Genomic DNA, 14774 nt, shown 5'->3' with positions numbered 1-14774 from the left:
ATCAAATGAAAGTCAAATACATTCTACAAAGCTAATTGAATCAAATGAAAGTAAAACACATTCAAACAAAGCTATTTGAATCAAATGAGAGTCAAATAAATTCAAACAAAGCTAATTAAATCAAATAAAAGTAAAATACATTCCACAAAGCTAATTGCATCAAATGAAAGTCAAACACATTCAAACAAAGCTAATTGAATCAAATGAAAGTCAAACACATTCAAACAAAGCTATTTTAATTAAATGAATGTCAAATACATTCTACAAAGCTAATTGAATCAAATGAAAGTCAAACACATTCAAACAAAGCTATTTGAAGAAAATGAAAGTCAAATACATTCTACAAAGCAAATTGAAACAAATGAAAGTCAAACACAGTCAAACAAAGTTATTTGACTCAAATGAAAGTCAAATACATTCTACAAAGCTAATTGAATCAAATAAAAGTCAAAAACATTCAAACAAAGCTAATTGAATTAAATGAAAGTCAAACACATTCAAACAAAGATTTTGAATCAAATAAAAGTAAAATACATTCTACAAAGCTAATTGAATCAAATGAAAGTCAAACACATTCAAATAAAGCTATTTAAATCAAATGAAAGTCAAATACATTCTACAAAGCTAATTGAATCAAATGAAAGTCAAACACATTCAAACAAAGCTATTTGAATCAAAGGAAAGTCAAATAAATTCAAACAAAGCTAATTAAATCAGATAAAAGTAAAATACATTCTACAAAGCTAATTGAATCAAATGAAAGTCAAACACATTCAAACAAAGCTTTTTAATTTAAATGAAAGTCAAACACATTCAAACAAAGCTATATAAATCAAATGAAAGTGAAATGCATTCTACAAAGCTTTTTAATTTTAATGAAAGTCAAACACATTCAAACAAAGCTATTTGAATCAAATGAAAGTGAAATGCATTCTACAAAGGAAATTGAATTAAATGAAATTCAAACACATTCAAACAAAGCTATTTGAATCAAATAACAGTAAAATACATTCTACAAAGCTAATTGAATCAATTGAAAGTCAAACACATTCAAACAAAGCTATTTGAATCAAATGAAAGTCAAATACATTCTACAAAGCTAATTGAATCAAATGAAAGTCAAACACATTCAAACAAAGCTATTTGAATCAAATGAAAGTCAAATACATTCTACTAAGCTAATTGAATCAAATGAAAGTCAAATACATTTAAACAAAGCTATTTGAATCAAATGACAGTCAAATACGTTCTACAAAGCTAATTGTATCAAATGAAAGTCAAACACATTCAAACAAAGGTATTTGAATAAAATGAAAGTGAAATGAATTCTATGAAGCTAATTGAATCAAATGAAAGTGAAACACATTCAAACAAAGCTAATTGTATTAACTGAAAGTCAAATACATTTAACAAAGCGAATTGAATCAAATGAAAGTAAAACACATTGAAACAAAGCTAATTGAATAAAATGAAAGTCAAACACATTCAAACAAAGATTTCGTATTAAATGAAAGTCAAATACATTCTACAAAGCTAATTGAATCAAATGAATATCAAACACATTCAAAAAAAGCTATTTGAATAAAATGAAAGTCAAATACATTCTACAAAGCTAATTGAATCAAATGAAAGTAAAACACATTCAAACAAAGCTATTTGAATCAAATGAGAGTCAAATAAATTCAAACAAAGATAATTAAATCAAATAAAAGTGAAATACATTCTACAAAGCTAATTGCATCAAATGAAAGTCAAACACATTCAAACAAAGCTAATTGAATCAAATGAAAGTCAAACACATTCAAACAAAGCTATTTTAATTAAATGAATGTCAAACACATTCTACAAAGCTAATTGAATCAAATGAAAGTCAAACACATTCAAACAAAGCTATTTGAAGAAAATGAAAGTCAAATACTTTCTACAAAGCAAATTGAAACAAATGAAAGTCAAACACAGTCAAACAAAGTTATTTGACTCAAATGAAAGTCAAATACATTCTACAAAGCTAATTGAATCAAATGAAAGTCAAACACATTCAAACAAAGCAAATTGAAACAAATGAAAGTCAAACACAGTCAAACAAAGTTATTTGACTCAAATGAAAATCAAATACATTCTACAAAGCTAATTGAATCAAATGAAAGTCAAACACATTCAAATAAAGCTATTTGAATCAAATGAAAGTCAAATACATTCTACAAAGCTAATTGAATCAAATGAAAGTCAAACACATTCAAACAAAACTATTTGAATCAAAGGAAAGTCAAATAAATTCAAACAAAGCTAATTAAATCAGATAAAAGTAAAATACATTCTACAAAGCTAATTGAATCAAATGAAAGTCAAACACATTCAAACAAAGCTTTTTAATTTAAATGAAATTGAAACACATTCAAACAAAGCTATTTGAATCAAATGACAGTCAAATACATTCTACTAAGCTAATTGAATCAAATGAAAGTCAAATACATTTAAACAAAGCTATTTGAATCAAATGACAGTCAAATACGTTCTAAAAAGCTAATTGTATCAAATGAAAGTCAAACACATTCAAACAAAGCTATTTGAATAAAATGAAAGTGAAATGCATTCTACGAAGCTAATTAAATCAAATGAAAGTGAAACACATTCAAACAAAGCTAATTGTATTAACTGAAAGTCAAATACATTCAACAAAGCAAATTGAATCAAATGAAAGTAAAACACATTCAAACAAAGCTAATTGAATAAAAGTTAAGTCAAACACATTCAAACAAAGATTTCGTATTAAATGAAAGTCAAATACATTATAAAAAGCTAATTGAATCAAATGAATATCAAACACATTCAAATAAAGCTATTTGAATCAAATGAAAGTCAAATACATTCTACAAAGCTAATTGAATCAAATGAAAGTAAAACACATTCAAACAAAGCTATTTGAATCAAATGAGAGTCAAATAAATTCAAACAAAGATAATTAAATCAAATAAAAGTGAAATACATTCTACAAAGCTAATTGTATTAAATGAAAGTCAAACACATTCAAACAAAGGTATTTGAATAAAATGAAAGTGAAATGAATTCTATGAAGCTAATTGAATCAAATGAAAGTGAAACACATTCAAACAAAGCTAATTGTATTAACTGAAAGTCAAATACATTTAACAAAGCGAATTGAATCAAATGAAAGTAAAACACATTGAAACAAAGCTAATTGAATAAAATGAAAGTCAAACACATTCAAACAAAGATTTCGTATTAAATGAAAGTCAAATACATTCTACAAAGCTAATTGAATCAAATGAATATCAAACACATTCAAAAAAAGCTATTTGAATAAAATGAAAGTCAAATACATTCTACAAAGCTAATTGAATCAAATGAAAGTAAAACACATTCAAACAAAGCTATTTGAATCAATTGAAAGTCAAATAAATTCAAACAAAGATAATTAAATCAAATAAAAGTGAAATACATTCTACAAAGCTAATTGCATCAAATGAAAGTCAAACACATTCAAACAAAGCTAATTGAATCAAATGAAAGTCAAACACATTCAAACAAAGCTATTTTAATTAAATGAATGTCAAACACATTCTACAAAGCTAATTGAATCAAATGAAAGTCAAACACATTCAAACAAAGCTATTTGAAGAAAATGAAAGTCAAATACATTCTACAAAGCAAATTGAAACAAATGAAAGTCAAACACAGTCAAACAAAGTTATTTGACTCAAATGAAAGTCAAATACATTCTACAAAGCTAATTGAATCAAATGAAAGTCAAAAACATTCAAACAAAGCTATTTGAATTAAATGAAAGTCAAACACATTCAAACAAAGATTTTGAATCAAATAAAAGTAAAATACATTCTACAAAGCTAATTGAATCAAATGAAAGTCAAACACATTCAAATAAAGCTATTTGAAGAAAACGAAAGTCAAATACATTCTACAAAGCAAATTGAATCAAATGAAAGTCAAACACAGTCAAACAAAGCTATTTGATTCAAATGAAAGTCAAATACATTCTACAAAGCTAATTGAATCAAATGAAAGTCAAACACATTCAAACAAAGCTATTTGAATCAAAGGAAAGTCAAATAAATTCAAACAAAGCTTTTTAATTTAAATGAAAGTCAAACACATTCAAACAAAGCTATATAAATCAAATGAAAGTGAAATGCATTCTACAAAGCAAATTGAATTAAATGAAATTCAAACACATTCAAACAAAGCTATTTGAATCAAATGACAGTAAAATACATTCTACAAAGCTAATTGAATCAATTGAAAGTCAAACACATTCAAACAAAGCTATTTAAATCAAATGAAAGTCAAATACATTCTACAAAGCTAATTGAATCAAATGAAAGTCAAACACATTCAAACAAAGCTAATTGAATCAAATGAAAGTCAAACACATTCAAACAAAGCTATTTTAATTAAATGAATGTGAAATACATTCTACAAAGCTAATTGAATCAAATGAAAGTTAAACACATTCAAACAAAGCTATTTGAAGAAAATGAAAGTCAAATACATTCTACAAAGCAAATTGAAACAAATGAAAGTCAAACACAGTCAAACAAAGTTATTTGACTCAAATGAAAGTCAAATACATTCTACAAAGCTAATTGAATCAAATGAAAGTCAAAAACATTCAAACAAAGCTATTTGAATTAAATGAAAGTCAAACACATTCAAACAAAGATTTTGAATCAAATGAAAGTCAAATACATTCTACAAAGCTAATTGAATCAAATGAAAGTCAAACACATTCAAACAAAGCTATTTGAATCAAATGAAAGTCAAATACATTCTACAAAGCAAATTGAAACAAATGAAAGTCAAACACAATCAAACAAAGTTATTTGACTCAAATGAAAGTCAAATACATTCTACAAAGCTAATTGAATTAAATGAATGTCAAATACATTCAACAAAGCTAATTGAATCAAATGAAAGTCGAACACATTCAAACAAAGCTATTTGAAGAAAATGAAAGTCAAATACATTCTACAAAGCAAATTGAATCAAATGAAAGTCAAACACAGTCAAACAAAGTTATTTGATTCAAATGAAAGTCAAATACATTCTACAAAGCTAATTGAATCAAATGAAAGTCAAACACATTCAAACAAAGCTATTTGAATCAAAGGAAAGTCAAATAAATTCAAACAAAGCTAATTAAATCAGATAAAAGTAAAATACATTCTACAAAGCTAATTGAATCAAATGAAAGTCAAACACATTCAAACAAAGCCTTTTAAATCAAATGAAAGTCAAACACATTCAAAAAAAGCTTTTTAATTTAAATGAAAGTCCAACACATTCAAACAAAGCTATATAAATCAAATGAAAGTGAAATGCATTCTACAAAGCAAATTGATCTAAAAGAAATTCAAACACATTCAAACAAAGCTATTTGAATTAAATGAAAGTGAAATGCATTCAACAAAGCGAATTGAATCAAATGAAAGTAAAACACATTCAAACAAAGCTAATTGAATAAAATGAAAGTCAAACACATTCAAACAAAGATTTCGTATTAAATGAAAGTCAAATACATTCTACATAGCTAATTGAATCAAATGAATATCAAACACATTCAAATAAAGCTATTTGAATCAAATGAAAGTCAAATACATTCTACAAAGCTAATTGAATCAAATGAAAGTAAAACACATTCAAACAAAGCTATTTGAATCAAATGAGAGTCAAATAAATTCAAACAAAGCTAATTAAATCAAATAAAAGTAAAATACATTCCACAAAGCTATTTGCATCAAATGAAAGTCAAACACATTCAAACAAAGCTAATTGAATCAAATGAAAGTCAAACACATTCAAACAAAGCTATTTTAATTAAATGAATGTCAAATACATTCTACAAAGCTATTTGAATCAAATGAAAGTCAAACACATTCAAACAAAGCTATTTTAAGAAAATGAAAGTCAAATACATTCTACAAAGCAAATTGAAACAAATGAAAGTCAAACACAGTCAAACAAAGTTATTTGACTCAAATGAAAGTCAAATACATTCTACAAAGCTAATTGAATCAAATAAAAGTCAAAAACATTCAAACAAAGCTAATTGAATTAAATGAAAGTCAAACACATTCAAACAAAGATTTTGAATCAAATAAAAGTAAAATACATTCTACAAAGCTAATTGAATCAAATGAAAGTCAAACACATTCAAATAAAGCTATTTAAATCAAATGAAAGTCAAATACATTCTACAAAGCTAATTGAATCAAATGAAAGTCAAACACATTCAAACAAAGCTATTTGAATCAAAGGAAAGTCAAATAAATTCAAACAAAGCTAATTAAATCAGATAAAAGTAAAATACATTCTACAAAGCTAATTGAATCAAATGAAAGTCAAACACATTCAAACAAAGCTTTTTAATTTAAATGAAAGTCAAACACATTCAAACAAAGCTATATAAATCAAATGAAAGTGAAATGCATTCTACAAAGCTTTTTAATTTTAATGAAAGTCAAACACATTCAAACAAAGCTATTTGAATCAAATGAAAGTGAAATGCATTCTACAAAGGAAATTGAATTAAATGAAATTCAAACACATTCAAACAAAGCTATTTGAATCAAATAACAGTAAAATACATTCTACAAAGCTAATTGAATCAATTGAAAGTCAAACACATTCAAACAAAGCTATTTGAATCAAATGAAAGTCAAATACATTCTACAAAGCTAATTGAATCAAATGAAAGTCAAACACATTCAAACAAAGCTATTTGAATCAAATGAAAGTCAAATACATTCTACTAAGCTAATTGAATCAAATGAAAGTCAAATACATTTAAACAAAGCTATTTGAATCAAATGACAGTCAAATACGTTCTACAAAGCTAATTGTATCAAATGAAAGTCAAACACATTCAAACAAAGGTATTTGAATAAAATGAAAGTGAAATGAATTCTATGAAGCTAATTGAATCAAATGAAAGTGAAACACATTCAAACAAAGCTAATTGTATTAACTGAAAGTCAAATACATTTAACAAAGCGAATTGAATCAAATGAAAGTAAAACACATTGAAACAAAGCTAATTGAATAAAATGAAAGTCAAACACATTCAAACAAAGATTTCGTATTCAATGAAAGTCAAATACATTCTACAAAGCTAATTGAATCAAATGAATATCAAACACATTCAAAAAAAGCTATTTGAATAAAATGAAAGTCAAATACATTCTACAAAGCTAATTGAATCAAATGAAAGTAAAACACATTCAAACAAAGCTATTTGAATCAAATGAGAGTCAAATAAATTCAAACAAAGATAATTAAATCAAATAAAAGTGAAATACATTCTACAAAGCTAATTGCATCAAATGAAAGTCAAACACATTCAAACAAAGCTAATTGAATCAAATGAAAGTCAAACACATTCAAACAAAGCTATTTTAATTAAATGAATGTCAAATACATTCTACAAAGCTAATTGAATCAAATGAAAGTCAAACACATTCAAACAAAGCTATTTGAAGAAAATGAAAGTCAAATACATTCTACAAAGCAAATTGAAACAAATGAAAGTCAAACACAGTCAAACAAAGTTATTTGACTCAAATGAAAGTCAAATACATTCTACAAAGCTAATTGCATCAAATGAAAGTCAAACACATTCAAACAAAGCAAATTGAAACAAATGAAAGTCAAACACAGTCAAACAAAGTTATTTGACTCAAATGAAAATCAAATACATTCTACAAAGCTAATTGAATCAAATGAAAGTCAAACACATTCAAATAAAGCTATTTGAATCAAATGAAAGTCAAATACATTCTACAAAGCTAATTGAATCAAATGAAAGTCAAACACATTCAAACAAAACTATTTGAATCAAAGGAAAGTCAAATAAATTCAAACAAAGCTAATTAAATCAGATAAAAGTAAAATACATTCTACAAAGCTAATTGAATCAAATGAAAGTCAAACACATTCAAACAAAGCTTTTTAATTTAAATGAAATTCAAACACATTCAAACAAAGCTATTTGAATCAAATGACAGTCAAATACATTCTACTAAGCTAATTGAATCAAATGAAAGTCAAATACATTTAAACAAAGCTATTTGAATCAAATGACAGTCAAATACGTTCTAAAAAGCTAATTGTATCAAATGAAAGTCAAACACATTCAAACAAAGCTATTTGAACAAAATGAAAGTGAAATGCATTCTACGAAGCTAATTAAATCAAATGAAAGTGAAACACATTCAAACAAAGCTAATTGTATTAACTGAAAGTCAAATACATTCAACAAAGCAAATTGAATCAAATGAAAGTAAAACACATTCAAACAAAGCTAATTGAATAAAAGTTAAGTCAAACACATTCAAACAAAGATTTCGTATTAAATGAAAGTCAAATACATTATAAAAAGCTAATTGAATCAAATGAATATCAAACACATTCAAATAAAGCTATTTGAATTAAATGAAAGTCAAATACATTCTACAAAGCTAATTGAATCAAATGAAAGTAAAACACATTCAAACAAAGCTATTTGAATCAAATGAGAGTCAAATAAATTCAAACAAAGATAATTAAATCAAATAAAAGTGAAATACATTCTACAAAGCTAATTGTATTAAATGAAAGTCAAACACATTCAAACAAAGGTATTTGAATAAAATGAAAGTGAAATGAATTCTATGAAGCTAATTGAATCAAATGAAAGTGAAACACATTCAAACAAAGCTAATTGTATTAACTGAAAGTCAAATACATTTAACAAAGCGAATTGAATCAAATGAAAGTAAAACACATTGAAACAAAGCTAATTGAATAAAATGAAAGTCAAACACATTCAAACAAAGATTTCGTATTAAATGAAAGTCAAATACATTCTACAAAGCTAATTGAATCAAATGAATATCAAACACATTCAAAAAAAGCTATTTGAATAAAATGAAAGTCAAATACATTCTACAAAGCTAATTGAATCAAATGAAAGTAAAACACATTCAAACAAAGCTATTTGAATCAATTGAAAGTCAAATAAATTCAAACAAAGATAATTAAATCAAATAAAAGTGAAATACATTCTACAAAGCTAATTGCATCAAATGAAAGTCAAACACATTCAAACAAAGCTAATTGAATCAAATGAAAGTCAAACACATTCAAACAAAGCTATTTTAATTAAATGAATGTCAAACACATTCTACAAAGCTAATTGAATCAAATGAAAGTCAAACACATTCAAACAAAGCTATTTGAAGAAAATGAAAGTCAAATACATTCTACAAAGCAAATTGAAACAAATGAAAGTCAAACACAGTCAAACAAAGTTATTTGACTCAAATGAAAGTCAAATACATTCTACAAAGCTAATTGAATCAAACGAAAGTCAAAAACATTCAAACAAAGCTATTTGAATTAAATGAAAGTCAAACACATTCAAACAAAGATTTTGAATCAAATAAAAGTAAAATACATTCTACAAAGCTAATTGAATCAAATGAAAGTCAAACACATTCAAATAAAGCTATTTGAATCAAATGAAAGTCAAATACATTCTACAAAGCTAATTGAATCAAATGAAAGTCAAACATGATTAGGGGATTTTTATCCACCAATCACCGTCTGACGAGTGGACCAACCAGGTTCCGCCACGTGTCCTTCACGAAGGCCAACAGGAGCCTGCCACGTGTCAATCGCAGATACGTCCTCTACGGACCAATTTAGACACGCCACGTGTCCACCCATGCCAAATGGGAGAACCGGCCATCAAGGCCCAATTCAGTCTAGAAGCCCGATCAGCCCTAGGTTTACCTTAAACCTAGAGAGTGGCACGCTTCTCAAGGCTATAAATACTCAATTAATCCTCATTAATTAGAAGGGAATAATCAAGAAATCAGGCAGAGAAGAACAGAGTTATTAACAACCGGCTAATCTCGCTAACGACGCAGATTACCAACACTAAGCACTCTCACCTAGAGAGATCTCATTACTTTAATTTCTGTATTAATTACTCCTTAATCAGGTACTAACTTGACTGTTGGAGGCGGAGCTCTCAGGAGTCTCCGTTATTTTGCAGGTACAGGCGTCCGGTTCCAGTCTCGGAATTGTAACTCTCCCGCAGGACATCAGAAAACCCCGAAACATTTGGCGCCGTCTGTGGGGAGAGTACTTCAGAGATGGCATCCAAGTCTATACCGACTCCAGAAGAGAGGCGTCCCCTAGACGACCCTCAAGTTCAGTCGGACCATGATACCGAAAGTGAATTTGAAGTTGAAACTCATACAGCTCCAGACAGGACCCTAAGGGCCCGACGTACCCGCCATACCGAAAGGAGGGAACGGGAGCATCTTCAAACAGGAAGCGAGCCAGCAGGCGCACCGCTTGCTCGGCAACAGCCGACTGATGGGTCTGCTCCCATCACAAGGAACGAACTCATGACCTTCATGAGGGACTTCAAGGGAGAGATTCAAGAGTTGATCAACAAAAAACCGCCTGCTTCAGTCAAAGAGCAGTCGGCCAAGAAACCTTCCACTTCACTGAAGAGGAAGCCAGTTCAAGGGCGAGAGGCGACTCCCCATCCTAAATCCAAGAAGCGGGAGCCACCTGCTCTTGATTTTACAAAACTCCGTTATCCTACGGGAAATAGGAAACCGGTTCGTCATATTCAGGCGGACGGGTCAAAGCAAACGTTCACAGATGCTCGGCTCCTGCTAGAGCAGAAGAAGAGTGACCGATTATCAGAGTCGGCTTCTACTTCAAATTTTCAGGACAGTTTGCGAAATGCCTCGATGAGGCATACTCAGTCGTACCATGAGAGTCAGTCAGGCGGCACCTCCCGTCAGTCCGGCTTTCATAGTGCCCAGGCGGTACCAAACTTACCATTTGTGCCGCAACAACAGTATTTTATGCAGCCACCTCCATTTGGTGGACCTGCAGCAAAAAACGTCCAACCTATGGACTGGCAGCTACGGCTGCTTAGACTTGGTGAACAGCCGTCGGCCTTCTCCAAGGAAATTACTGAAGCCGCTCAGCCGGCCAAAGTAAAAAATGTTCTAGTAGGCGTCTATGACGGCACTACTAACCCAGAAGACCATCTGATGGCATTCACCAACCTGATGTACCTTCAAGGGTTGGATGATCCCACTTGGTGCAAGTGTTTCCCAGCGACTCTCAAGGGAATTGCACAGCAATGGTTCGGCAACCTGCCGACTGGTTGTGTAAACAACTTCAGGACGCTTGCTTACTTATTTGCCTCCAACTTCGCTATGAACATCCCTGCGAAGAAAACGACCCTTGATTTGGGAACAATTCAGCAGGGCGAGAAGGAGGGGCTTCGTTCTTACATCAGGCGTTTCAACCTGATGAGAATACAGATTCAAGGGTTACCGGATGAGGTAGCTTATACTGACTTTTTTAGAGGTCTCAAAGACGGGTCTACCTTTAAATTTGATTTAGTTCGAAAAAGGGTGGCGACTCTTCAAGAGGCCTTGATTGAAGCAGAAGCCTATATACAGGCGACTGATTTGTGTACGATAAAACAGTCGGACGGGAAGAGGTTCGACAAAATAGAGGGACGACAGAAACAGTCGTCCAACAAAGATGAGAAAAGAAAAGAGGTCTGGGCGGCTGATTCCTCTAAACAGCCGGCCTAGAAAAAGAAAAAAGAATTCAAACCATACTCCCTAAAGTATGTGTTTAATAAGGATAACCAGTTTATCCTAAAAGAAATAAAGGGACGGCTCTCAATTGAGAAGCCGCTCCCCATGAAGGGTTCTGCGAGCAACCGGAACCAAGACAAAATCTGTGCTTATCATGATGACGTTGGTCATCACACCAATGACTGCATCAGCCTCATGCGGTACCTAGATCGCTTGGCTGATCAAGGTGATCTTGACACTTATGTCAAGAAATCTACGGGGAACACTTCCTCAAAAAAGCAGTCGGCCAAAAAGAATCAACAGGCCGACAGTTCCGATACAGATGATGCAGTCGTCTACACCATTGCAGGCGGCTTCTCTGGAGGCGGCCCCACTATTAGGGGCAACAAAGATAATATAAGGCGGTTAGATGTAAATTCCGTTCACCAAGAACGGCCGTCCAAATATACATTTCCTGAGATTGTCATCACTGAAGAGGATCTAGGAGGAATAAGGGGGCCGCATGACGACCCGCTCGTTATTGAATGTAAAGTGGCCAACCAGAGAGTTGGCCGAATCCTCATAGATACCGGGAGCTCCTCAGATCTCATCAGCAGCAAATGTCTGTCAAAACTGAAATATCAGACGGACTGCATACATCCGGCCTCCCACCCTTTAATAGGGTTTGGAGGAGGAGTCGTCCACCCACTGGGACGAGTAGATCTACCCATTCGCCTGGGCGAAAAAGGGGAAGGACGACACATGGTAGTCCGGTTCCTAGTGGTAGAGGAACTCTCGGCCTACAACATGATTCTGGGTTGACCAACCCTGAATAATTCCAAGGCTGTTATAATCCCGTCACTTATGCTGCTTAAGTTTGAAAGGGATAATGGAACAGTCGGCTCCCTAAGGGGAGATCAGAGGATGGCCCGAGAGTGCTATCTCTCGGATGTCAAGCCCACTGTTATGGCCACTGGGTCAAGTGGAGAAAAAACAGACCTTGACAACGTCAAGGAGAGTGCGCCTGTTCAAGAAACAGGCGACAAAAAGAGAAAGGCGCCCCAGACAGAGTCCGCAAGAAAAGCAAGAAAATAGCAATCATTGGCAGAGGACCGGCCGGATGAGTTCCGCCCTCAGCCGGCTGGTGAGCATGCGGACCTGATATTAGACGACTCCCGTCCTGACCGAACAGTCAAAGTTGGGACGACTGCTCTGAGAAACCTTGGTGATGACTTTCACAACCTGTTGAAAGAATACAAGGACATCTTTGCATTTGAAGTCCATGAAATGCCAGGCATTAGTCCTGATCTGGCAGTACATAAACTCGCTGTGGATCCGAAAAAGAAGCCGGTACGACAAAAGAAGCGGAACCATGGTGAAGAAAGAGGTCAGGCGGCAGCCGCCGAAGTCAAAAAATTACTTGATGCAGGGTTCATTCGGCAATGTTACTTCCCAGATTGGGTTGCAAATGTGGTGCTTGTTAAAAAGCCGAATGGCACCTGGCGAATGTGTGTAGACTACACAGACTTGAACAAGGCGTGCCCCAAAGACAGTTACCCTCTGCCTAAAATTGATAACCTGGTCGACTCAACAGCCGGACATGCCTTGATGAGTTTTATGGACGCCTATTCTGGTTTTCATCAATTTCCTTTATGGAAGAAAGATCAGGAGAAGACGGCCTTCGTCACTGATCAGGGATTGTACTGTTACACGGTCATGCCGTTTGGTCTTAAGAATGCCCCGGCTACCTTCCAACGAATGATAAACACAATGTTCTTTGATCAGATTGGGAGAAACGTCGAGGCATATATTGATGATATGATTGTCAAGACTAAACTTCAGAAAGATCATCTGACGGACCTCCGAGAAACTTTCGCCACACTCAGGCGGCACCATGTCATGCTCAATCCCAAGAAATGTGTATTTGGGGTTGAGTCTGGGAAATTTCTCGGATTCCTTATCAATCAGAGAGGAATAGAGGCGAACCCTGAGAAGGTACAGGCGGTCATTGATATGCAGTCGCCTCGTACCGTCCGAGAGGTTCAGAAGTTAACAGGTTGTTTGGCGGCCTTGGGGAGATTCCTAAGCCGATCAGGCGACAAATGCCTATACTTTTTCCAGGCAATTAAGAAAAAGGCAAGGTTTGAATGGGGGCCGGATGCTGAGGCCGCCTTCCAGAAATTAAAGGTTCACTTGCATTCCTTGCCGAGGCTGGTCAGCCCTTTGCCCAAAGAAAATCTCTACATGTACCTGGCCGTCTCTGATCATGCGTTAAGCGCTGTGCTCCTTGCTGAAAGAGACGGCTGTCAACTCCCGGTCTACTTTGTCAGTCACGTACTGAAAAATGCCGAGTTGAGGTATCCCCTAGTGGAGAAATTTGGTCTTGCACTCTTCATGGCTGTTAAAAAATTGAAGCCCTACTTTTTGGCACATGCAGTCGTCGTGTATACCGACCAACCAATCAAGCGGCCCCTTACCATCATGGAGTCGTCAGGACGAATGATCAAATGGGCCATAGAAATGCAGAGTCTCGAAGTTACTTTCGAGCCTAGAAAAGCAGTGAAGGGGCAAGCCTTTGCTGACTTTATTGTAGAGATGACTCGTCCTCCTGACTCTCAAGTTCCAGACCAAGTCTGGAAGGTATATGTGGACGGAAGCTCTACTTCAAATGGTTGTGGAGCAGGCGTCGTATGTCAATCTCCAGAGGGCGACAGGTTCGAGTATGCTCTACGCTTCAGTTTTCAGGCTTCAAACAATGAGGCAGAATATGAAGCTTTACTAGCCGCGATCCGCATGTGCAAGGCGGCAGGGGCAAGAAAAATAGACGCCTGTTCTGATTCACAATTGATAGTGAGTCAGTACAATGGCGAATACGAAGCAACACATCCGGCCATGATCAAGTATTTACAGGCGGTCCGACAAGCAGTCGGCTCCCTTGAGGATTTCCATCTAATCCAAGTGCCGAGATCAGAAAACAACCAGGCAGATGCACTGTCAAAATTAGCATCATCCGCCTCCTCCGATACTCCTCGAACTGTTTTTTGGGAAGTAATGGAGAAGAGAAGCATCGAGGAAAACCCTATTGGAATCCTAGACAGAAGCTCAACCTGGATGGATTCAATCAGGGCATATCTGACAAAC

Source organism: Chenopodium quinoa, unplaced genomic scaffold (genome assembly GCF_001683475.1).
Source record: "Chenopodium quinoa cultivar QQ74 unplaced genomic scaffold, ASM168347v1, whole genome shotgun sequence".
Lineage (NCBI taxonomy): Eukaryota > Viridiplantae > Streptophyta > Magnoliopsida > Caryophyllales > Amaranthaceae > Chenopodium > Chenopodium quinoa.
The sequence above is the reverse complement of the archived record's forward strand: the minus strand, read 5'-3'. Positions refer to the sequence as shown.